Source organism: Octopus bimaculoides, chromosome 19 (genome assembly GCF_046866305.1).
Source record: "Octopus bimaculoides isolate indiv1 chromosome 19, ASM4686630v1, whole genome shotgun sequence".
NCBI lineage: Eukaryota > Metazoa > Mollusca > Cephalopoda > Octopoda > Octopodidae > Octopus > Octopus bimaculoides.
The window spans coordinates 53,089,597-53,114,054 of NC_142946.1; the positions used below are offsets into that span (position 1 = coordinate 53,089,597).

General features: G+C 37.7%; 1 protein-coding gene across 5 annotated transcripts in view; it reads right to left on the bottom strand.

Moving 5' to 3' along the window:
* The window catches only part of LOC106879108 (L-threonine 3-dehydrogenase, mitochondrial), a 30,907-nt gene extending 21,289 nt beyond the window's left edge, over positions 1–9,618 (bottom strand). The window contains exons 1-2 of one of the 5 annotated variants that reach the window (XM_052974653.2): positions 9,600–9,618; positions 8,977–9,048 (exon numbers count right to left, since the gene is read on the bottom strand). The gene's annotated coding sequence lies outside the window, so the exon portion shown is untranslated. The other 4 variants (XM_014928546.3, XM_089337720.1, XM_014928547.3 and 1 more) reach the window with 4 other exon arrangements.
* Positions 9,619–24,458: the final 14,840 nt, after the last annotated feature.

The window sequence follows — 24,458 nt, forward strand, 5'->3', positions numbered from 1 at the left end:
CCGAAAAATTGGCATTTGAAACCGAAGAATAAATAATTAGCAAATACAAAAACAAATCAATGGAAACTTTGACCAAATTTCTCTTAAATCATATTACTGTCTTGAAAAAGAAAGACAAATTTGATCAGATAATCCTAATCAGATATTATCTAATGGTTGTTCTAGAAATGCTCAAATACAGCTGATATTGAGACTAAATAATAACAACAGATAAAAAATAACTGATTGTTTAAAGCGGGCCGACCTAATCGTTTTATTTCTTATTCTATCCAATAAGGGACAGGAGAGATAAAAGAAGAAGCGCCTTTGTTATTAAATCATGAGCAAGTTGTGTAAGATATGTGTTACTGACTGGTGACAGGCTGTCACATTAAAAAGGTTTTATAATTCACTAGCAGTATAACCCGGCGCTGCTCGGGATTAAGCTAGGATTATTAAATGATTAAGTCCTTTATTTCAAACCAAAATAAGTAACATCGACATCAGATTTGAGCGAAATCCGTTGAAATTGGTTTGGCTGAAAATGGTTTGCTGGCAATTTGATTGGGAAATCCCATAAGGAATCAGTTTATTGGTTATTTTCACTTATTGACTCTTTTTTTAAATGTTGCATTAGAGATCTGCATAGGAGAAGGTTGATCTGAAGGTTTGCATTGGGGATCTGGATTGGAGTAACTTAGGAAAGCTTACCAACAACCTTAACCAAATAATAAGGAGCCTGTCCCTTCTATGTTAACTCTAACCCTAACCCTAAACCCTAACCCTAACTGTGACCCTAAAACCGTAACCCTAACCCTAATCCTAATCCTAACCGTAACACCCTAGTGGAAATCGTGCGGGTGTTAATCTGAAAAATTACCAAATCCTTTTTGTGGTCCGAAAAACGGGTTGGGGGGTGGGGTGACTGACAAATTGTTACATACGTTTTTGTTTCATAGTTGTGAAATATAAACAAAACTCTTTCGCTCCCAAAGTAGTATATGTGCGTATGTGTGAGAGTGAGAGGGGGGGAGAAAGATGAACGATTTAAAATAAATAAATGATTTAAAATAAATATATTTGAATTGTTGTGTGAGAAAGTATATATAATCTTATTATAGAATATAGTGTCTTTCAAAAACATCTTATATTTGAAACTATATCTCATGTTTAAGAAAAAAAATGCATTTTACTCCGTCTTCCTTAGCTACGTTTTCTTTCCTAATACGCTTTGTCTCCCTCTTCCATTTGTTCGTTCCTTTTTTATGTTTTTTGTTAGACGCTGTCTTGGTGAGAGAAATTTTTTTTTCCTTGGCCGCTTTGTCTCCCTCTTCCACTTTTTCATTTTTTTTTTAGACGCTTGGCAAACACTCTGTTTCTCCCCTTGTCACAAACACACTATTTCTTTCTTTCTCTCTTTTTTCTTTCTCTCTCTCTTTCTTTCTTTCTCCCTCTCTTTCTTTCTTTCTCTTTCTCCTTCACGCGCGTACGCACAGATTTGACTTCGCCATGTCAACAAACTTCAAAATTGGTAAAAGTTTATCGATTTTTACAGCTATACGCGGGTGCCTCTGTGAGAAAAAGTTGACAAAAACACAGCTAGGGTCATGAACAATGTCCTCCTAAAATTGGAGCGACATGCGTGCTAATTTGTGGACGTGCATAACCCACATCACGTACACACACACACAAACATCTTGTGTTTTATAGATATTGATGACAATTTTTGTGCATATTGAGCATACATACACAATATTGTGTGTCCTAAATAAACTTTCTGGTCCTGTTAGCTACCGGCCAGTCCGTCCTCACTTGCAGCATGTAAAGATAACGTAAACGCACACCTTCCTCTCGTCGGTTTCCAATTATTTCCTCCTCTACGTCATAACATTACACTCCCCCTTGTGGTCCTTCCTCGCCGACCGTTTGGCACGATACATAGCCATTAATCTCTCGAAAGTCCAGAACCGACCTGACTTTGTGTTTTGTTGGCTGCACCACTGCCATTAGTGGTAGTACTCCGATCACCACCTCCTCCTTCCACGGGATAAAGACACCCTCCTTAATCCATCTCTCTACCTCTCCTTCGAACACGGCTCGAAAATCTTTGGCCTCAATTGTGTAAGCAGTACAGTCCCTCGCGGAGCTCTTCTCCCTCTCATGTTGCAGAAGGACGGCACATGACGCCCCTGCACCACCAAGCGAAACCACGTCTCGACCAACACTGACACCTCCAACGCGGTTGATCGCGTTCATGCCCATCACCACGTCAATTCTGTCTTCCACATGGTCAATCACAATCGCCCGCAGCTTCAGTGTTTGTACCCACGCACCGCTATCTCCACGATGCTGCTAACCTTACATCTAATTTCGCTGCCGTCGACCGCCCGAACACTACTCGTCCTCTACCGATTTTTTTTGGTCACCTTCGGGGTCGTGAGAGACATCGTACAGCCAGTATTCACGATGGCTTCGAACGCCTTTCCCCCAACCGCGACTTCAACTACGAGCAGCGACTGCACGGGCGCCTCTACTTGCTCCCAAGGAAAGCTTGAGCGGCAGCAACTCCCCCGTGGCCTTTTCTCTAGCTGAAATTCCGAGCGATATGCCCAGTCTGCCTAAAAAGGTGCTTAAAGTTTTCCTAAGAATATTGATGTTTTAGTTTCGTACTTTTGCTGAGAATGAATTGTTTACAAAATCGAAAATTTTTTTTTGTCGTCGGGGCAGACGTGGCTGTGTGGTAAGAAGCTTGCTTCCCAAGCACATGGTTCAGGGTTCTGTTTCATTGCGTGACACCTTGGGCAAGTGTTTTCTACTATAGCCTCGGACCAACCAAAGCCTTGTGAGTAGATTTGGAAGACGGAAACTGAAAGAAGCCCGTCGTGTGTGTGTCTGACCCCCCCACACCACACCACCAGTTGACAATCGGCACTGGTGTGTAACTTAGCGGTTCGACAAAAGACACTGATAAAATAAGTACCAGATTTAGCCAAAAAAATTAAGTACTGGTAGGGTCGATTCATTAACCTAAATATTCTTCAAGGCGGTGTCTCAGTATGGCCGTAGTCTAATGACTGCAACAAGTAAAAAATAAAAGGGTTTTTTTTTATAATTTCTAGCTAGTTTATAGATTTGATATTTTAGGAACTTAAATGCATTATTCAAGTGAAATACATATCTATTAAACGTAGGTCTAGTGACACAAAACAATAATATAACTTCACAACACAACTTAGGGGGAAAAGAAAAGGAAAAGGAAAACAAAACAGGATGTTAATTATCAGGCGACCATTTGTCTCTGCTCATCCCGTCCCTCGTTATTCCTGACCGTCCAACCTAAATTTCAATGTGAAAGAATGCGAATTAAGCTTATTTTTTTCTGCATAAACAAAGATGAGGTTTTAATATGCCTTTATGATGAAAAAAGCAATTTTTGAAATATTGCTCAATATTGCCTTCCTCCACCAAACGTGTCATAAACTCAACACACAGTCAGGAACAACAGAGGACGGGATGGGAACCTACTAATACACCTTGTTCTAACACGTCTTTGTTTTCTGTAAATTTAAACTACGTAAATCCTCGAGTCTAGTCCGCCCTTGAGTATAATACGCAGGGAATTTTTAGGGGGCTGTAACTCTGAAAAACCTAAACCTTGTGTATAATACGCACCTCTTCTCTAACTTGAGTCAAGGAGGTCTATATAACGTCCTTGGCTTGTAAACGTTTATACGGTAACGTCCTTTATTATTATTGTATATATAACATAATGCAAACGTGTAGCTTTTTTGTGCTCTTTGTTTGCAGAAAATAAAGAAATAACAGTAATAACGCCAGTGAAAAATAAATATTAAGTAAATTGCCTTTACATATTTATTACTTAGAAAATTTTGCTTAGAAAATATTTTTCATTTTTAACCTCGTATATAGTACGCACTAGAAATTTTGACCTTTAAATTTTGGGAAAAAGTGCGGATTATACTCGAGGATTTACAGCATATATATATATATATATATATATATATATATATATATATATCGCTGACACGTGACGAAAGGGATTCTTTCTTTCTATCCGCTGGCTTCCTATAGAGAAGACGTGATCTTTCTGTCTCTTGTCTCTTCTCTCATGCACGTCTACTAGCGTAAAAAAAAAAAAAAAATTTCTATCATCTTGGCTTAAGAGCCCTTATTGTTTGTTTTCACTGTCTTGGTTTCACTGTCCTGTTCTTGTTAACACTTTCACCCTCCGCAAAAAATTCTAAATTTTATTTAATTTGCTTTGCGGGAAGGATTGTTCCAACGAAGTCGCGTATTGTCCTTGCTTTCGGAAAGGGGGGATAGATGAACAGGGGCAACTGATAAAGGGGAATATTCTTTATGTTGCATGTCTCGTTTCTCTGTTTTTTGGGCTTTTTTTCGTTGTTCAAAAAAAAATTTCTTTTTCTGTTTTCGTTTCTCATTATGTTTAACGTTTTTTTTTTATGTCCTGTACCCATATATGCATGTATGTATACATATAGATGTAGGTCTGACTACGTATCCGAAAGAGACCTCAAGGAACTTTGAGTCGAGGAGATAGTGTCTCTTAACAAGTCCATGGCCTCGAGGTTGATGATGGGGACATTAACGATTTCGTCGAGGAACACTCAGGGGATCTGGTGAAAGATGAACGCCTGCAGCTTCAGGAGCAGCAACATTCGGATGGATGCGGTGGGAGAGATTAGTTCTCTGGAGGAGGACGGTGTGGCGGAGAAGACTATCTCTACGAGTGACATAAAGGTAATGGTGGCAAAGTGGCAGTATATTTCCGAATTAGTAGAAAAAAAAATCATCCTGAAAAAGTATCAACAGGTCGTGCAAGCTACTTTATTTAACGACGCTGCTTTGGCGCATTTTCGTAACATTTTGAAAGGCAGAAAAAAAAAAGCAGACTTGTCTTGATATGTTTCTAATGAAACGATTAGCAAGTGTGAAAATTGAAGAAAGTGTGTCCAAAAAGTGAAAATTAAGCGAAGTGCGAGAGAAAACGCCAGAAATTGCTCTTCTTGAAGTCTAAATGGAAGACTCACGTTCTTATTGGCATGAAATTTCGTAACATTTTATTTCATAACTCTTTTTCTACTAAATTTTGTTCAATGCGACTAGCGATTCTGTATTCCTCATGAATTTTTCTATTATTTAAGCCTAATAGAAGTATACTCTTAATTGAAAATAAAAAATAAAAATTTATGTTAATTGAAGATGAATATCTGCCTTATGTATCTATGTATATCTCTCTATATATATATATATGTATATGTATGTATATATATGTATATATATGTATATATATATATATGTATATATATATATATATGTATGTAGATATATTAATATGCATATATATGTATATATGTGTGTATATATACATGTGTATATATATATATATGTGTGTGTGTGTGTATATATACATATGTGTATATATATATTTATATGTATAGTTGCAGCCAATGGAGAACTATCTAGGGAAACACAAATATTGAGCGGTGTTCCGCAAGGAACTGTCTTGGGGCCACTACTGTTCATAGTGACCCTTCTGGACATGCCCACGGTCACTCGGAGAGCCACTGTCACTAGCTACGCTGATGACACAAAACTTTCTCAAGCAATAAAAAATTCTGATGATATTGTAAGCCTACAGAATGACCTAAATGCAATATATGAGTGGGCAGAGCAAAACAATATGCAGTTCAATGCGGAAAAATTTCAAGTACTGCGCTACAAGGCCACAAGTGCCTCCCAACTGGCATACACAGGACCTGGAGGTACTGCAATCCCAGAACCACAAACCGTGAGAGACCTGGGCATCAACATGTGTAGTGATGCATCATTTCACATGCACATTGTCAAGTTGACAGCAAAGTGCAGACAGCTGGCGGGGTGGATACTGAGGACATTCCGTACAAGGGATCAAAAAGTCATGCTGACTCTATGGAAGACATTTGTCCTGAGCCGCCTAGACTATTGCTCTCAGTTGTGGTCACCACACAGTGTCAAACGGACAGCAGAACTCGAGGCAATTCAGAGGCACTATACAAAAAAGATCGCTACAGTCCAGCAGATGAACTACAGGGAGCGACTGCAGGCACTAGGTCTCTACTCCCTGGAACGCAGGCGGGAGAGATATGTAATAATTTACATATGGAAAATACTGGAAGGACTGGTGCCAAACTTTGGCATCAAGTACTACAGGAATGCCCGCACGGGTCGCCACTGCATGGTGCCAAAGGTGCCGTCCACTGCATCTCACATAAGAACAAGATACTGCAGCAGCCTCGGTTTCGGAGGACCTCAGCTCTTCAATGCCCTGCCAAAACATTTGAGAGACCCGCAAGACACGGATGTGGAGGTCTTCAAGACAAAACTCGACGCTTTCCTCTCCACGATACCAGACGAACCAATGGCTTGAAATGAGACACAGTTTAGGGCAGCGATGTCAAATTCTCTTATACACCAGATGTGCCATCAAAACTCTTGATTGGACTATATCAGGTGCAGGAGAAGAGCCATGCAAGGAACGTGAAGAGAGCAAAGCATAAAGACAGAAAATCACGGTGGTGCTCCAGCATGACCACAGCCACTTGGCTGAAACCCATAAATAAATAAATATATATATATACGTATATATATATATATATGTGTATATGTATATATATGTGTGTATGCATGTATATATGTATATATTTATATGTATTGGTATATTTATTTTTTTATATTTATATATATGCATATATATATATATATATATATATATATATATATATATATATATATATATATATATATATATATATATATATATATATATATATATAAATTTAAAGAATGGAGTAAACGCATATTATAACTGCATACTTTTATTCCGACATATATATAATCTATGTGCGCGTGTGTGAGAAGTTTATTCCAACTGTTGTGATAGTAAGTTTTAATCTTCATTGAGCGAGCCAACTATTAAACACTTTTGAGGCAACGTTAAATATATCCTTTCCTTTCGTCGGCAAAGGTGAGATTTGAGAGAGATCTGACTATTTCCAGAATGTCGAGCGACCACTTCGGTTCGTCATTGCCGCGCCGTCATGACATTATAGGACATCCTTTCAAAGGCGCCTTGATCGACAATGAAAGCGCCTCTACGAGGCTACAATCTGCTGGAAATAACAGCCTAATATCCCTCAAATACACACCGTCGCAGTAAACAACACCATGTACTCCTTGGTTCTTTACTTTACAGAAAATAGGGATGGCCACGGTTAGAAAATTTTTGACCCCATATCTGGGCTAAACAATATTTATATGCACAAATGCCAGCTCCCCATATTTTAACAACTGACCGGCCTCCGTAACTTTGGTGGAGAGGATGAAACGCAAAGACGATCAACTTCAGCAAGATTCCAATCTCAAAACAAACCTAGTTAAACGCATATATTTACAAATACACACGCACGGATTCGATGCGGTGTGTGTGTGTGTGTGTGTGTGTGTGTGTGAGAGATAGAAAGACAGACAGACAGACGGACGGACAGACAGATGGATAGATAGATAGATAGATAGATAGATAGACAGAGATATATAGAGAGAAATAGAGAGATAAAGAGATAGACAGAGATATAGAGAGGTAGACAGACAGTCATAGAGAGACAGACAGATAGATAATGATAGACAGATATAGGGAGATAGACAGATATAGATAGACAGACAGACATACATACAGACAGACAGACAGAGATAGATATGGTTAAAAAGACAGATAGATAGATAGATACAGATATATGAAAGCGTATGCGCCACGAAATTATATTATAATGGGTGAGAGAAAATGAAATTGTGTAACACTCACGCATTTCTCAAATAGCAATTGAGAAAATGACGCGATGAAATTTGAAATGAAACCACTAGGAATGGAAATTGAAAGTGGGTGAGAGAGAGAGAGTGGGTTCGCTGGCAGCTTAGCTTCATCATTATTATTAAATATATATGTGAAGCAATACAGATAGACAAATGATTGAGATGACCCTTCCCAAAGGCCAGTTAGTTAGTACTTAAAACGTTTTTGAGAAGAAAAAGAAAAAGGCACAGACCAGATGAGTGAGAGGAAAGTTCATGTAAAAGGAACCGTTTCTGTCGAGATTACAATACAAATGTTGACCCAGACATTTTACACACAAGGATTTTGTTTGGAAATAAATAAATGAATAGATAAAATTAAAAAGTAACTGCGATTCTGCACAGAGTCCAAACCAGCAAAAATGTATATATAGTAATAGACACGTGTGCGCGTTAATTGTAAAATAAACAGAATATCAAAAAGAAAAAAAAGTAATGAATAAACACTTGTCATAACAGGCTGCACGTTTGCAATGTGCTGAATTAATTACAATATATTGGGGTTAAACATGCATTAAAAAAAGAGAAAAACAAAAAAGGTAATATACTCATATATTAACATTCGTTGCCGCTTTTGCGTCACAGTCAAGGGATGTTACACGTTTCATATTTAATATGAATTTGAAATAAATTTCAAAGTATATATCAAAATACGGTTTGTCTGTGGAAAAAAATCCCTGGCATAATATTGGTTTTTAAAATTAATTCTACTCACGAATAAATAACCTGGTAAATTCTAAAATGTTGCCGGATTTGCAATGCTCAGCACTATTATAACACACTACTTTCAAAAAAAATCTTTCCCCCCACAATCCATAGAGCATTACAGTCATTTATTGGTTTCGTCAGCAACACAAGAGGAAGGGAAGCTAAGTAGACATCTGGAAATATTTTAATGGTTTTACTTATTTATTTATTTTACATGAATATGCGTATATAATATACACAATAGAGCGAGCGATGGACAAAGGGGAAAAACTAAATCAGTTTTAATAGATAAATATGTTTTTATTGGTAGAATGGAGATTAAGAAAAAATAAGTCATATATTCAAAAATTATTTACTTACTAATTTAGAAGGATTCCAATATATATATGCTTCCCCTCGGGTTTCCTCGCTTGTTAGGTCCGTTTCTTTACTCTACAATATGCATATAAACGTTATTTTGTTACCTTACTGGATCACAACTGAAAGGACGGTTGACAAGTGTTAGCGAATAACTCATTCAGTACAGGAAAAACTAGTGTCTTTCCGTACTTTCTCTCTCTCTCTCTCTCTCTCTCTCTCTCTCTCACTTTCTTTCTTCTGTTGTTCACTCGTTCTGTCAAATCTGTTCTTACATTTGCTAATGTTTTCGGTATCCTTTTCGTTTATTAATCAATCCTTTCCTCACACGTGCTTAATATAGGCGAGTTGCAAGGACCAATCAGAATAGAGAATATCCCCAACATACAACTACCACGTTTTCTCTTATATTTATATACCTTCAAACTATGTTGAGGTCAAAGTGGTTATTCGCCGTATAAGAAGAAGGGGAAACATTAATCCATTTCAGTTTCGACACGAAAAAAGAACTAGGGAGGGAGGAATCAGAATAGAATACAAACTTAATAAAAAAAAAAAATTATATATTTGCTATCGTGTAGTGAAAGTGTTTCTTTCTTCCTGCCAAAACAATATAGATGATTTACCTCTGAGAGCAGAACCAGCCCTAAGGTTACAGGTGTTGCCCATCTTTATGTTTTGAGTTCAAATACTGCCAAGGTCGACTTTGTCTTTCATCCTTTCGGAGTCGATGAAAAAAGTGCTAACTGAGCAGAGGTCGAAGTAATAGACTAGCCCCCTCCCCTCATCCGAAATTTCAGGGCTGGCGCCTATAATAGAAGAGATTATTTATCTTTAGGTATTTGGCTGAATTTTTAGTGACTCGGGAAAAATTCAAATTCAGCTAAGGTCGACGCTTACGGAGTGGCGAGTCGCCAGAATCGGTAGCACGCCGGGCAAAATGCTTAGCCGCATTCCGTCAGTCTTCGTGTTCTGAGTTCAAATTCCGCTGAGGTCGACTTTGCTTTCATCCTTTCGGAGTCGATGTAATCGACAAACCCCAGCCTCTAAAATTTCAGACCTTGTACCTTTTGTAGAAAAGGTTATCATCATCAGTATTACTGTTGTGATTATTATTATTATTATTATTATTATTACTAGCATATCCGTGTCGTAAAAATACACATACACACACACACACACACACACACACACACACACACACAAACATATTTATTACATAGATATACACATATGTATGCATATATGTATATGTACATATACAAAGTAGAAGCAATAGATACGGAAAATCGTTTCTATACATCCTGCACCGCTCCTTCCTTGGTGAGAAACTACAATGCAATATATATATATATATATATATATATATATATATATATATATATATATATATATACTAGCAGTATAACCCGACCTTGTCCGGGTGTGACTTATTACGCCTTCTACGATAAGTCTTGCTACGTGAAAATCAACTAAAAAAGAAAGCCTTACAACGGAAAAACTCGTATGATTTAAATATGTTCATAATTCAAAAGACGATGAAATTAATAGGGAAAGTCTGAAGGCGTAACATTATTAAGCGTACGTAAATTTCATCCGTCTAATTGGCTGTAGAAATGCTTGTGCAAAACAACTTTTTGCGCTGCCCTGATTATATATATAGCAGGGTAATCCCTTTTAGTAGGAGGTAGGATGGCAATTTCTGATGAAGCAATTGCTGGCGATCTGTTGCTACACAGTTTTGCCAGAATTCTATCAGATTAGGCAGATGTTGATGCACCATTTTGCATTATGTTCAAAGTAGCTTCTGGAATGTGGTGAATTGCTGCAGTCTGTTGCTGTCATTTTAAACTGGTTGCTTTCTTTCCCCAGCAAACTCTCTTCTTTGGAGGCATAATCTACGTATATATTAAACAGAACAACAAAAGTTATAATAGATGGCAGGGTCGGTACTTTTCACATATCTGTAATTTTTCAGATTAACACCCGCACGATTACCCAACCCTAACCCTAAAACCCTAAACCCTAACCCTAAAACCCGAACCCTAACACCCTAGTGAAAATCGTGGTATATTTACCAAACATTGACGAACATGAGTTATATCGTTGTCAATGATTGTGTGTACAGGTAGAAGGTAAGAAATATAAAAGTTGTTAGAAACAACAGTCAGATCTCCCTTAAATCACACAAAGTAAACGAAATTTAAAAATGTTTACATCAATGGAATTTTTTCGATGTGAACTTTCCAGTGCAGTAATTACACGCTCAACATATAATATAGAGAGTAAGAGTAAAAGAGGGGGAAGAGAGAGAGAGAGAGAGAGAGAGAGAGAGAGAGAGAGAGAGAGAGAGAGACATAAACCCTAACACTAACACCCTAGTGAAAATCGTGGTATATTTACCAAACATTGACGAACATAAGTTATATTGTAGTGAATGTTTTGTGAGAGAGAAGAGGAAGAGAGAGAGGGGGAGAAAGGAATAGAGATGGTAGCAATGAAGAGAGAGAAAGAGAGAACGGAAGACAGTTATAAAATAGCAATGCGTGCATGTGTTTATATAAGAAACACAGAAACTAAATCTTATATCTATAATATTGAATTGTGTATGTGTTTATGTGTAGGTTGTTGTCACAGATCACGTATGTGTGGTCGTGTGTGTTTTTACGTTTCTATGTTATGAAAAATATGTTAGAGGTAGAGGAAAGGTATTATATTAGAGAGAGGAAGAAGAAGTAAGAGTGTAAAATGTAACCAAGTTAATCTATGACTTTGTATGTATCACTTTCTCTCTCTCTCCCTCTCCCTCTTTTACCCTTACTCCCTATAACAACGCCGGTACAGGGAGAAGGGAAGGAATATAAATGTTGCTAGAAACGACAGCCAAATCTCCCTTAAATCACACAAAGTAAACGGAATTTTAAAAATCTAATTACTGCACTGGAAAGTTCAGATCGAGAAAATTCCATTGATGTAAACATTTTTACGAAAAAGTGGAAAATGTGGATTTCTATAAACTTTCAAAAAGGCTTCACACAAACACACAATTTCAGATTTATATATTAAGATATATATATATATATATATATATATATATATATATATATATATATATATATATATATATATATATATATATATATATATATATATATATATATATATATATATATATATGTATATATATGTATATATGTATGTATGTATGTATGTATGTATGTATGTACGTATATATAAGAATACGTATTTACGTACACGTAAACAAACGAGGAAAAAACGAGTGAAATACGTGGACAACGACGGAAAATGGAAAACAGGACAAGTAAACACAGAGAAAGTATCCTTCATCAGTTGTCGGCTGTCATTTCGAGCATTGAACAACAATATGAGTCTTCAAAGACAGTTGCTCCCATAAATTCTAAAATAAAATTTTGGATTTATGGGGGAAAAAGTTGGGAACAAAAAAAATGACAGTGGAGTACTGGGGTAGATTCATTCAACTAAATATTCAAGATAGTGCCCCAGCATAGTCGTATTCAAATCACTGAAAGAAGTAAAAGATAAAAGATAGATACGACACAGGCTTCCACATAAATACGACGGAGTTCCGTCAACCAAGTTCACTCATGAGGCATTGGGTAGTTTGGACCTTTCGTAGAAGGCACTTGCACATAGTGCCATCCAGTGGCATCGAACTCGGAACAATGTAGTTGCAAAGGAACCGCCTTAATTACACACCCATACCAACGCCTATTTTATGAATAATTCCTTTTTGTTTCATTAAAGCATAATTAATTTTCCACTTTAGTAAATACGGAATAATTTTCAATAGCGTTAATAATTTCAATTCTTTCGACTCAGTACTTCCATTATGATGGTCTGCCATGGAACACATATGTCGACAAACGTCAATAAATGTCATACTTAATTTTGTAACAGGTGCGTGGACATAGTTTCACGCTCGTGTTGTATCTAGAACGTTTAGAACAGACATAGTTCTGTGATCAACAAGTTCACTTCGACAGCCACGTTGTTCTGGATTCCATCGTACTCTGCGATGCGACGCTTGCTCAGTTGTCTTCTACTATAATTTCCAGGTCCAACAATACCAGTGCGTTGAAGCTGGTAAATGTGTGTGTGTGTGTGTGTGTGTGTGTGTGTTTGTGTGTGTGTGTGTGTGTGTGTTTGTGTGTGTGTGTGTGTTTGTGTGTGTGTGTTTGTGTGTGTGTTGTATGTGTGTATGCATGCATATGTGTGTGTGTGTGTGTGTGTGTGTGTGAATACTTCGAATTGATAGGTGAAGGAACGACAGGCAGTTATAAGACTGCATCTTGACCTCCTAGAAAGCATTATGAGGGACACAGGCTGTAGAAATGCCAAACGGATGACCGAAACAAAGCGAATGCCAGCAGTGCTATGGCCGCTACTGAAAGCTGCAATGACCATAGTGAACACAACCAACACAATTCCACACCAAACGACAGAGACAGGAGAACAGACAAAGTAGCCAAAGACAAAGAAATGGTGAACACTGACAAGCTTCAAACCCAAAGCCAAGTACGTTATGCAAAGAAACAGATTATCTGTAAATTCTACCTTAATCGTACCTGTTGGCACGGGGAAAAGGGAGCAAACTGCAAATTTGCCTATCCCAAACACCATCAGCTAAACAAGCTAGATGACCACCCACAACAAAATAAGCGGGAGCGCAGAAAAGGGAGACCAAAAAACTTGAGCCTGCATTTTTCCCTTTACGGAAAAAGAAAAGCATCAAGTGCCGAAAATGAACTTTCTTATCTTCCGGGTTACAGAATTAACACAGGTTATAGGAACATAAACCTTCTTCCACGAAAATATAGCTTAAACTGTGGACTCAACCATGTTCTAAAATAAGTCGAAAGTTAAGCTACTATAAATCAGCTCGAACTTTCCGGACAACCCAATATATATGTAAGAAATGAAATGCTTATACGTGGACACAGTATAAAAAGCAGGTTCTGTCTGTGATCTTGGGGGGACCAAAAACGTAACGAATATTTAGCCATATGTGGACATGATCCAAAGAGTTCAGTTCTTTAATTTAAACATAATGTCCCCAGATCGGCCAAGTCTATTTGAAGGTATTTTATTTTAGAGCTTGTTTGCAAAATGACGGCATTTGTAATTATCTAACTTCTTGGCACATACTATATACATACACTAACATGTACAGTGCTATAATATCTCATGTACATAAAAGACTATGAAACGGAACGTGCAAGAATTTTAGTGACAAGTTCTGCTACATATTTTTTTAGTGAACTGACTTAAAAGTACAGAGCTTTCATTAGGAAGTCATCGTATTTATATCGGGTGTACTATTGGTGATTAGTATAAAATATGTACGCCACATGTTTGTTGTTTGATCTGTATTGAAAACATTAATTATTTTTCTACTGGAATAGTCTCTATGGGATTTACGGTGCTTATGCAATGAAGGGAAGGCATAAATCACGTCACGGATCGTTGTTTCTGCGCTACCAGCATAAAAATGCACACGAAACCAAGTAAAAGTATTTCCTACTCACATTTACACCATGCAATTCGTGTACTGCATTCTACTTATCTCACGGGATCTAACCTTCTTTCATATCTGTAATAATAATGACTTCAATGATACATCGAGTTACAGTAAAAGCTCGATTAGGGAGTTTGAGACAGATCACAAATCTGAGAAGAGGCTTCATGTCACCATTCAACAGGCCATAACAGACATCTCTCTCACTCTTTCTTCTCCACAACTCCTATTTTTTTTTTTTGCTTGCTTTCTTTGAAAAAGAGATAAACCTAGTAATTCTGTATATGTTTCCAAATGGAATCAATACCCGGTACCCTTAATGTTACCTTGGACCAATTTACCTGTGTTCAGACCTTGGAGTCAGTTACTTCTCTGCAGTTCGCTAGCATCTTCTCTGCTATCTTTTCTAAGTTTAATGCCAACCAGGTTGGATATTGGTGGCGCCTAGCTATAAATCTACGATAATCTATCTCTGTTAGATACTGTGGAGCTAGCAACAAAGCCTCAACATCCCACTTCTTTTGGAAGCTCCGTACATTGCCGACTTCGTACTTAACACGATTCTCTAAATCCATCATATTTTTAAGACCTGCATTTCATGCACCCACAAGATACCGCCACTCTCGTAATCGAAACTATTTTTTTTTTTTGACGGTCAAAGCCATATCATAAGTTCAAAGCATTGTTCCGTTACAGTGAACTTGGATACATGAGATCTTCTTTCAGATAATATTACAGAACAAAAGAATGGTCTTTTGTCATGTATAAAACAATTATTTTGTCGCACTCAAATTTCCAAGCACACAAGATCAACACATGACGAATGCATTTCTTCTGATGTAATTTGACCACCGACTTTACAATAGCCGAAAGCAGTAAAGCTGTATAAAAATAGCGCGCACATACGCTCACACATATACATACATACTCGCGCACGCACACACACACACACACACCTACACAATTTACATTCTGATATGAGTCAATGACATATCGACCAAATTCAACTTGCAATAACAACAAAGGACAATTTTGCACGCACACACAGAGACACACACACACACAAGATAAATTTGCGTCTATTGACGTAATGCAACAGGCATGTAAGGGACGACCGTGCGAACTCATAAAATGAGAAATGGTGACGAATGGAAAAACAGAGGACTCCTTTTATTTGAACGTGTCACACGGTCGAACATACAAATATATATCAAAGATGATATACGTGATATGTTATGCGACGATAACATAGATGACCAGTAATGAAAGACCACAACCGTATTAGATGAATAACAGAGATATTTATTGTGGCGTTAAAGATGTATGTCTGTGTGAGAGTGTGAATGCGACATATAAGAACATAATCAAAGACAGGCCGTCATGCAAAGAAAAGTGTGTATGTGAGTGATACATGTATGTGTATGTGAGTTATTACAGCAGATGGAAAGAGAGTCAATATATAACACGTGAACAATTATACCAGTTCTTGGGTACACAATAATATGAATCTGTATGTGAAAGTGAGGAGAGGCTGAGTGTGGCAGTGCTGATCACTAGTTGTGATGTTGTGGCATCGATGCCGGGCCGTGATTCTTGTTATACAGATGTTCGTCGCTGGCTGAGAATTTCTTGTCTGTTTAAGAACTCTTGTCTGTTTATTTACCGTGGTGAAGCTGAGTCACCTAACAGAATCGAAGAGAGAGATGTGCCGCGGAGGTTTGGTGTACATAGAAGGTCGTGTAGACGCTGGTGGAGATTGTTGCTGGTTAGTAGTAATCATAGAATCGTGTTGGTCATGATGATGATGCTGGATAGTAGTAGTAGACTCTTGTTGCTGATGTGGCGACGACGGAGGTCATCGTGGCTGGACGAAGCTGCTGAAGTGGTCGCTGGCTGCTGCTGCTGTCGTGTGGTACACGGAACAGTTCTCAAAGAGAAACTGGACCGAGACAAATTTGGTTGCCGAGTTAAAGCTATTTATAACAAACTATAGGCTCCCGATGGCTTCAGAATTTTACTCTATCACGTGACCTTATTAGGGGCCGTGATTGGTCAGTTTGCGTTCTGGCGGGAAAGGTTCGAAGAAGTTGCCGATTCGAATAATAATCAGTCACGTGATGATAAGGAATGGGTTCTCTACTACGCTCGCATTTATTTATATTTAAATGAGAAGATTGTATGTAATGGCGATAGTAGTTTGTATCTAGTGACGATAGGTAGTTTCACTACAGGCATATTACAATAAGTGTTCAGGTTGACTTACCACCAAAACACTGACTTGAACTACGACTAAAACAAAAGTGATGTAGCCGCCTAGAAATGAATGGCTACAAGTGGCGAAATTTGTCCCCTCTGATATATAGAAAACGGTGAATACTACATTCACTGGTATTGCGGCCATCGTCCAGACATCATTCGGTGTACGCAACTGAAACAACATTAAATCAAAACGAAACTCGTTTCAAACAATGTTCAAAATGTTAGATTGCGAATTCACTTCTTGAAGTATATTTAGCTTCGTCAAAATCAACTCGGAATTATTTTTCAGATCGTCCGCTAGTTTCTGTAGTTCTTGTGGCGTTTTCACTGGTTTACTTTGTTTCAGATTATTGAGGATTTCCTCGGTTACCAAGTGGGAATTGCCAAATCTATTCTCGAAAATAGCAAGTGCTTGCTGATATCCCGCCTCACCACCGTTTAAGAGACAGCCCCTGATGGCAATTCTCGCTGGACTTTGTGTATACTGAATTAAACGCGTCAGTTTGAAATCATTATCAGAACAAACCGAATCAACGTGTTAACTGGAACGACTCATGTACTGAGAAGAGCATTATCGCTGTGAAAACAACATCCATTCATGAATTTATTTATTTATTAATTTTTTTTTAAATACATATTTTGCCTGTGAATTTGCGTGTGTAAACTGGGAATGCATACAATAAGTTGCTCTGCCCTAGGTGTACGGAAAACACTCGGCGAGAAATGGAAGAAAATTTGAAGAAAGAAGAAAAAAAATAACATAATAATAATAATAATAATAATAATAATAATAATAATAATAATAATAAATAAATAAATAAAATAAAAATGAAGGTAATTTTTCGTTAGGAGTGCCATTCAGAAAGTCCCGCGGGCTGCAATTTACCCATGACTGAACAATTAGGTATTGGAAGCTGATAGTTGACGACGTCAAAAAATGAGCAGCAAGCTTCCAAAGATTGTGATAGATGGATAAACAGAGGTGTGTGTGTGTGTGTGTGTGTGTGTGTGTGCGCGCGCGCACAAGTGAGATTTCGTTCCTACGGACTTTTCTGTAAAAAAAAAAAAAAAAGAAGGAAACAACAAAACAGGTAACATGATCACTTTTATACACGAAAATAACTATTTCTAAACATACACTGTACAATACAGACACATAAAAACACAAAAACATTTCGAGAAGAATAAATTTGGGAATTTAAAAGAATTCGAATATCGTAAGAGTGTGTTCTTATCACAAAAAATGTTGTCTACTGTGTGATGGGCGGTAGTGGAAGGAGTATTACTGGGTGGGGATGGGGGATGAGAAACAACATTTACTATCTTATAGTTCGTTATCACCAACATCAGTTTGAGGGAGCGAAGAACTTATACAAAGACGTTTGTTGTTTGTGACGCATCGTCTCTTGTACAACTCAGTATCGGAAATGAGTCAGTTGTAGAACATCTCTTGTAATTATCATGTTACGTTCACGATCAGGATCTTAACCAGCAAAGATCTGTAGACTTCCCTCTTTAAGTGCCAATCCTTTAGCAATAATTTTTGTAGCCTATTTAAGTGGTGTGGGTAGAACTTCTGTTGTATCATCTGCATATCAGCTTGTTATCTTTCTAATAGTATCAGCTCTTCGTGAGATAAACTTTCTCTCTGGGACACCTGCAATCCAATCACATCATCCTCTGACTTCTTCGAATCCTAATTCCTTTGCAAATCTCACAATACCTTTCCGAATTTGATGCAGACATTTTGCTTGATGAAAACTAGCAATGTCACGAATACACTCTGGCCATATACTTCCAAGCACAAATCAAAGTTGGTTTCACGTCATCCCATGACTCAGCTACAGTTTCCAGAGCATCTATCATATTGACTTTCTTCCAGAAATATCCAACTGTAGGTTTATCCTCTTAGTCAATTACTTTCATTAGTTGTTTGAAAGTTCTCATATAACTTGCCTTGAAGTTATCTATCACGCCTTGATCCATTGGCTTGAGCAAAGAAGTTGTATTCTTGACGATATTTTCTACTCACACATTATCAGAAAAGTCATGTAAGTTCGCTGGGTGGCACGGTAGATTGTTTAAAAGAAACATGCTTTGTTGGAAATGTTATGTCTAACATGGTACCTTTCTACCGCAGGTCAAAAACGTTTGTAAACCACTCTTTGAAAAGGTTCTTACTCATCCATGCTTTCTTATTTAAACGCCAAACCAGATAGATTAAACTTTGTGTAACCCTTGAAAGCCCTTAGACTGTCACAGTGATATACATGCAAGAGCTTTAATTTCTTATCCCCAGCGGCATTTCCTCCCGAAACAAGCGTCAGACAATTTTTGGAAGATTAAAATCCTGGTGTTAATTTTTCTTCTCGGGAAATAAAAGCTCTACCAGGCATGTCATTCTAGAAAAGTGCAGTTTCATCAACATTGTGTACTTGCTCTGGTGTGTAGCTCCCTTCAGCAATCATTTTCTTCAGCTGCTCAGGATAATTAGTAAGAGTTTTTGTATCAGCGCTCGCAGTTTCACCAGTCATTTTTATGCTGTGCAAATTCATGTGCTTCTTAAACCTTTCAAATCAGCCTTTACTAGCCAAAAAAATGTTTTTCATTAGAAATTTCACTTTCCTTTTTCTGCTGACCATCATATAAACTTTTGGCTCTCTTTTTTCAATTACCATCGTATTTATCGGCACATTACGCCGATTCTGATCATCAATCCATACACTCGTGAGTCGTTCCATTTTAAACATTACATTAGATCTATGGAAAAACAAGGCCCAGGCAGTTAACGGACTATCATATTGAATACTTGACATAATTTTCTCTGTTTTGTCACATATTGCTCCCACTGCAATCGTTGCAAGATTTAATATTTTGGCAAACTTAATTTTACTTCTGCATCAAGTCTTTTTCAAACATCAAGTTTGATATCCAATGTAATCCCTTTACGGATCCTTTTCGCACTACTGCCTTCAAATCTACTTCATAGCTTCTTTCCAGATCTTAAATTGAAGGCACATCCAACAGCTGCAGCGATTAATTATCCACAACACGCTGTATAAAAAACTGGCCCAGGAAAGATGTTTTGTGAGGTTGGGAAATTGTCTTATTCCTATGGATGCAATAATAGCACTCCGTCGGTTACGACGACGAGCGTCCCAGCTAATACGATCAACGGAATAGTCTGATCGTGAAATTAACGGGCAAATGGTTGAACACTCCACAGACATGCGTACCCTTAACGCAGTTCTCTGCGAGATTCAGCGTGACACACAGTGTGACAAGGCTGGCCCTTTGAAATACAGATACTACTCAGTTTTACCAGCTGAGTGGACTGGAGTAACATGCAATAAAGTATCTTGCTGAAGGACACAAAGCGCCGCCGGGTATTGAACTTACGACCTTACGATTGTGAGTCGAATAACCTAATCATTTAACCATGCGCCTTCACGATGCAATAATGAAAATGAGATGAAAAGGTGATGTAGTATTAGATTCATGGTGCCTGAAAGAAATTGACGGAATAGCCATGATTGGAACGCTTCGAGTCATAGTTTTCAGCAAGTGAAGCCGATGAAGAAGTGAAACACCACCACCACCAACAGCAACAACAACAACGACGACGACGACAACTTGTTCATACACTCGGCAAATATCTCTAAAGTTTTACATGGTTAATAATTAAGAAACAATTTCAGAAAATACGGATACCAGGATGGGCCTGTGTGCCCCACTGACGTCACACACTTGGCCTTGCCAGATCCTGTTTCACTCTCTTTCGGCTGTCACTTCCGGACCCACTCCTTTCTAACTTTCGCTTTCCGAAGAAGCAACAACTATTTTCCGAGAGTTTCCACTCCTATCCTTAAAAAATGGATAAATATATACACAACCTTTTCTTCTGATCAATAATTCCAACATTAAAACTTAGTTATAGAAAAAGGTGGCAGGCTTTAAAAACAAATTTTTTTATTAGATTACGTATTGATAAATAATTAACAATGTTAAAGGCTAATACCATTGAATGTTCGCATGTAAAAAATCCTCTGTATTTGCTGCTGGCTCCGCCTCCAACTATACACACTGTTAAAAATATACCACTATTATATATATATTTAATTAAAAAGAATTGGAAAATAGCAAAAAAATGCTACAGTTGGGTAATAATATTCTGAAATTTCTCATGTTTAAAAAATTCTCTTATTCTTTTGTTTTTTCAATTTTATTACGACAATTGTAAAGCGCAATGCATTTATCAGAAAGTTATGTGGAAATGAAATCGGGGCAGCATTCCTTCTACATTTATTTTCTTTACAGTATTGTGAAAAGAAAACATCCAAATCCTTTTTTAAAAGTCTTTTTAGTTTAAATCTATTAAAAAGTTTCTGAAAGCAGTGCTGTATTTACTTACCAGTTGAAGGAAATAATTCCTGCGAGAAATTATTTCAGAGTTGTTCCCCTTGCTTTGTTACATTTACCAAGATTGGATTTATTCTATCAGTTTTGTGTGTGAGGTTCGTGATTTAGTTCCCCCCGCCCCATTTAACTTTTAAGCCAGAAAGATTTGGAAACCTTCAATAATTAGGACTTTCGTGATAAGCATCCATCCGGGAACCCGTATGCTTTATAAGGCGATTGATCTCCACCTGGAAAGTTGTTCTCTTTAAAAAAAATTATGGAAAACCAAGTTACCAGTGCGTGCAAGTTCATACTTACCATCGACGTTGTCAAAACAAACTGAAATATTTTGGTGCTAACGGCCATTGCAGACGTTACCGTTAGAAAAAGATACCGGAGAGCAGGCGTTCCGTCCCATTTCGCTGTCCTTAACTAGTACTTAATTATTTATCGACCCTGAAATAATGAATATCAAAACTACTCTATATGGTTGTTCAGCATGCAAGATATAGCAGCCAAATCACCCTTAATGAGATGAAGTGGTGGAGGCTGACTTCAGGCCTCTGAGCTTAAGGTATGTGATGACAAAGGACCGGAAAACAGTACAAAGATAAAGACTTCTGACATTGTGTAAAAGGTGTGTTCCTGATGAATCTCCTCTTCAAACAATCACTTCAATGCATCCAAATTAGACCCATTGTTATTTCCATTTGGGATAAAGGATGAAGAGTCAACTTAATTTTTGATGTTGGAGGCAAGAGTCATAAAATATTACAAATGGATTTTTACAAATATAGGCTCATGGCTGGGAACGTGATTTCCATATCCTTCAATACTCAGGTCGTTTAACTCAGGAATATTGCTGTGATGTGTATTCCAAGACTGAAGAAGCAGAGTTACTGTGTGGATTCGATATAATAAAAAAAAAAATCAGAACATATATGTATCAAAATATTCATGACTAGCAGTATAGCCCGGCTTTGCCCGGGATTAAGTTAGGATTATTAAGCTAATCAAGTTCTTTATTTCAAACTAAACTAGGTATTATCGACGTCAAATTTGAGCGAAATCCGTTGAAATTGGTAAACTTTTGGTTGAAAATGATTTTCAGACAACTTGATTGGGAAATCCCATAAGGAATCGGTTTATCGATTTTTTCCACTCGTCGATTTTTTTTTTTGTTTTTTTTTTAGCATTCAAAGATCCCATGAATCCTAAGTAATGCTGGCATCAAGTTTGAACAAAATGCATCAGATTTGATGACAGTTATGGTTGAAAATGGGGTGTAGCCAATTTTATTGGGAAATCCTATAAAGAATCGGTTTATCGATTTTTTTAATCCTGATTAAATGGAAAACCCCATAACGAATCAGTTTATTGATTTTTCACCCAAAATAGGATTTAACAGAACACAACATTGCTGATTCAAAAGCATCTATATTTATACTTAAAGTTGGTTTTCATACCCAACCCAGTTCTGCAGAATCAGTGTCGCAACGGGAGCCCATGGGCTGGGAGTTTGATCGGCAGAGGTAATCAGGTTGCACATGCCAGCCCTTTGAAAACACCACCCCATCATATAACCCCCCTTTGCCCATGGGTTGGGAACCCTTCCAGCAAGGAAAATAGAATGCCCAAAAGGGCTCCCGATCCTCTGTGTCAGGAGTGGTTACGTTCAGATCACAACTACGTCTTAAGTATATATATATATATATATATATATATATATAAAAACAAAAGTAAATGAGTATATGCATATATACGTACAGGTATGTGCATACCGACATCCACCTGTATGTATAGGTGCATATCTGGGTACAGGACATTGCAAACAAACGTAGACGAGAACACACGAGCCACATAGAGAACATTCTACTTCATCAGCTACCCACGTTTTAACACCGGCGTTTCGACGAGCTTCGGGCAGGACGCAACGTTAAAACGGCTCGTCCCATGGATCGCAGATTAAATCTGTATACGCAAATTAAATCTAGCCATGGAGGAATGTAGTGGCGGACAAAAAACAAGACAGGAAAACAAACAGAAAAGGCTTTACGGCCAGACGAGAAAAATTATGTGTGTATGAACGCGATGAGGCACGGAACCGAGAGAGACAAAGTGGTGGCGTGTGTTACTTGGCGAAAGCCAAGGAAGGAAAGGATTATTGACCGGAAGCATGTGACCATGCCGGTGTAAAGGGAAGAGAGAGAGTGGTAGAGGGAGGAAGTAGAAGAATGGTGAGCAACGAGAGGAAAAAAGAAAAAGAGGAAATACGAGGGGGAAAAAAGAGATACGTAGTAGTAACAGAGGAAGAACAAGAGGGGTAAGGCGAGATACGTAGTAGTACAGAGGAAGAACAAGAGGGGTAAGGCGAGATACGTAGTAGTACAGAGGAAGAACGAGGGGGGGGGAGAAAGGAAAGAGAAAGAGATAGAGTAGCGTCGGAGGATAAGTTTACGAAAACTACTTACAATTATATATACTTACAAATATATATATATATATACTTACAAATATATATATATATATATATATATATATATATATATATATATATATATATATATATATATATATATATATATATATATATATACACACGTACGTACACCTATTGCATACATGATTTTTGTATGCATATATGTTCGTGTGTGTGTGTGTTGCCTGTAAGAAATCTCAAGACCAAAACACTTAACAAAAACTTACTCGTCGCTAGAAGGGGACTTAACTCCTGTTGTAAACAATCGTGGACTTCTCCGACTTGAAAGTTGTTAAAAGCTTTGGTTGAAAATTTATTTTTACCGCTATTCGCTGTTGCCTCTGGGAAAAATAAGTAGACGAAAATACAGCTAGGGTCATGACGAAATTGGAGCGACATGCGTGCTAATCTGTGGATGTGCATAAATTACATTCACGTGCACACACATTCTGCTTTTATATATATACAGATTACAAGTAATCCCTATAGCTCAAATATTGGAAAAAAGGGTAATCATAGGTCTAACATTCATAGGAGGCCCACGATGCTTGATGGCCATTGTTCGAAAGTTAGGACAACCAAATTTCTTCATCACTTTCACTTGTAATCTCCAATGGAAAGAAATCTCAAGACCAATTTTATCCAATACAGAAACCCTGTACTACTAAAATGGCGCGGACCCGAACGCGTAGTCGCGCGTCCGCGCTAGCTAGTCTTGAGTGGTCGATCCTAACCCTAACCCTAACCCTGTCCCTAACCCTAACCCTATCCCTAACCCGCGTGTGCAAATGA